Below are 3,527 nucleotides of genomic sequence, written 5' to 3'. Positions count from 1 at the left end.
CACGTCCGGCTTCAAAAAACAGTTATTGACGTATCTACTTAAGCAACAGTATTGCCTTCCTCTGTACATAAATGCACTTCACCTCATTACTTCCTTCTTTCTTACTTGATCTTTATCAGTTCCCAGTTATTTCGTAACTGATGCGGCCTCCTTAAATCTCCCTTCCCCTAAACTCACTATATCAGTAAACAGCTACTTTATATATCGATATCTTAACGTACATCTGCACAAACCTTCATTACTATTGCGAGTTTTTCTCATGTTTACCGTTAGTATTTCATTTTTTCTTTTACTATTATTATCATTGCTTTTATCATAAATTTTTGTGTATGGCACCTGTTGTAAAACTTCTGCCAGTATTTACTTTATTAGGTCTTAGTCATTACTCTTTATTCATATTGTCATTAGATTAAGCTATTTTCCGTATTCAAATAACTGTCATGATGTAACTATGATGTGTAAATTGCTGCATGTGTGGAACACTGGTCAGATGTAAGAGAGGACCTGATGGTCTTAATCTGATCAGATTAAATTAATAAATAAATAAAGAGAGCGGGTTGCTTAAATAGGCTGGGACTGAACGCCGCGTTTCCCAGTTGGGAGTAAAGGAAAAGGATTACCAGTTTTGGTATTCACCTGACATCCAAAGAAAGCACTTCAAAATCGTCGTAGAACTAGTTGATTCGGGGCATTTTAATTTATTTCTGGCTGAATGGTGTCTGTTATCCTAAGTAAGAATCAAACTTTTGTGTGTGTGTGTGTGTGTGTGTGAGTGTGTGTGTGTGTGTGTGTGTGTGTGTGTGTGTGTGTGTGCGTGTGTGTGTGTGTAATGGATTTTTCTAATTTAACTATAGTTTTAAACTCACGTAGTCTATATCTCACTTTCTCCAAAGGCATGCCACAGTATATTCCTAAAAAGAACACAATTACACTATTGGCCATTAAAATAGCTACACCACGAAGATGACGTGCTACAGACGCGAATTTTAACCGACAGGAAGAAGATGCGATAATACGCAAATGATTAGATTTTCAGAACATTCACACAAGGTTGGCGCCGGTGGCGACACCTACAATGTGCTGACATAAGGAAAGTTTCCAACAGATTTCTCATACACAAACAGCAGTTGACCGGCGTTGCCTGGTGAAACGCTGTAGTGATGCCTCGTGTAAGGAGGAGAAATGCATACTATCACGTTTCCGACTTTGATAAAGGTCAGATTGTAGCTTATCGCGATTGCGTTTAACGTATCGCGACATTGATGTTCGCGTTGGTCTAGATCCAAGAACTGTTAGCAGAATATGGGATCGGTGGGTTCAGGAGCGTAATACGGAACGCCGTGCTGGGTCCCAACGGCCTCGTATCACCAGCAGTCGAGATGACAGGCATCTTATCCTCATGGCTGTAACGGATCGTGCAGACACGTCTCGATCCCTGAGTCAACAGATGGGGACGTTGGCGAGACAACTACCATCTGCACGAACAGTTCGACGACGTTTGCAGCAGCCTGGACTATCAGCTCGGAGACCATGGCTGCGGTTACCCTTGACGCTGTATCACAGACAGGAGCGCCTGCGAAGGTGTACTCAACGACGAACCTGGGCGCACAAATGGCAAATGTCCTTTTTCTCGGATGAATCCAGGTTCTGTTTACAGCGTCATGATTGCGCATCCGTGTTTGGCGACATCGCGGTGAACGCACATTGGAAGCGTGTATTCGTCATCGCCATACTGGCGTATCACCCCGCGTGATGGTATGGGGTGCCATTGGTTACACGTCTAGGTCACTTCTTGTTCGCACTGAAGGCACTTTGAACAGTGGACGTTACATTTCAGATGTGTTACGACCCGTGGCTCTACCCTTCATTCGATCCCTGCGAAACTCTACATTTCAGGAAATGCAGGAGGATCTGCAGCGAACTGACGCATGGTGCAGGGAATGGCAATTGAATCTCAATGTAGACAAGTGTAATGTGCTGCGAATACACAGAAAGATAGATCCTTTATCATTCAGCTACAAAATAGCAGGTGAGCAACTGGAAGCAGTTAATACCATAAATTATCTGGGAGTACGCATTAGGAGTGATTTAAAATGGAATGATCATATAATGTTGATCGTCGGTAAAGCAGATGCCAGACTGAGATTCATTGGAAGAATCCTAAGGAAATGCAATCCGAAAACAAAGGAAGTAGGCTACAGTACGCTTGTTCGCCCACTGCTTGAATACTGCTCAGCAGTGTGGGATCCGTACCAGATAGGGTTGATAGAAGATATAGAGAAGATCCAACGGAGAGCGGCGCGCTTCGTTACAGGATCATTTAGTAATCGCGAAAGCGTTACGGAGATGATAGATAAACTCCAGTGGAAGACTCTGCAGGAGAGACGCTCAGTAGCTCGGTACGGGCTTTTGTCAAAGTTTCGAGAACATACCTTCACCGAAGAGTCAAGCAGTATATTGCTCCCTCCTACGTATATCTCGCGAAGAGACCATGAGGATAAAATCAGAGAGATTAGAGCCCACACAGAGGCATACCGACAATCCTTCTTTCCACGAACAATACAAGACTGGAATAGAAGGGAGAACCGATAGAGGTACTCAAGGTACCCTCCGCCACACACCGTCAGGTGGCTTGCGGAGTATGGATGTAGATGTAGATGTAGATGTAGATGTAGATGTTCAGCTGGATAATGCACGACCGCATGTTGTAGGTCCTGTACGGGACTTTGTGGATTCAGAAAATGTTCGACTGCTGCCCAGGCCAGCACATTCTCCAGATCTCTCACAACTGAAAACGTCTGGTCAATGGTGGCCGAGCAACTGGCTCGTCACAATACACCAGTAACTACTCTTGATGAACTGTGCTATCGTGTTGGAACTGCATGGGCAGCTGTACCTGTACCCGCCATCCAAGCCCTGTTTGACTCAATGCCCAGGCGTATCAAGGCCGTTATTACGGCCAGAGGTGGTTGTTCTGGGTACTGATTCCTCAGGACCTATGCACTCAAACTGCGTGAAAATGTAATCAAATGTCAGTTCTAGTATAATATATTTGTCCAATGAATACCCTTTTATTATATTTGTCCAATGAATACCCATTTATCCTCTGCATTTCTTCTTGGTGTAGCACTTTTAATGGCCAGTAGTGTATTTTATGTTCTATATCTTTTTGTGTTGCTATGTTTGCCTGAGATTGTGCCACGGAAAAACATAAAATCCATAGGATGTTTTTGCAGTCTGTTGCAAATGATGGTTCTCTAAACTCTCTCATTGTTTCGTGAATCTAATCCCCCCACCACGGATTCCCGTTTGAGTCCACCGCGCCTTTCTGTAAGACTCGAATGATGATCAGACCTACCAGTAACAAACCTAACAGCGTGCCTGTGATTTGCGCCCATATCTTCCTTTGATCCGTCTTGATGGGAACCTTAAAAACTCGAGCAGGATTCAAGAATACCTCGCACAACCGACCTTACATACTCATTCCATTTTACATCGCTTCGTAACGTCACGCCTAGACATTTAAT

This window comes from Schistocerca cancellata, chromosome 2 (genome assembly GCF_023864275.1).
Source record: "Schistocerca cancellata isolate TAMUIC-IGC-003103 chromosome 2, iqSchCanc2.1, whole genome shotgun sequence".
Taxonomy (NCBI): Eukaryota; Metazoa; Arthropoda; class Insecta; order Orthoptera; family Acrididae; genus Schistocerca; species Schistocerca cancellata.
This window is presented reverse-complemented; position numbering follows the sequence as displayed.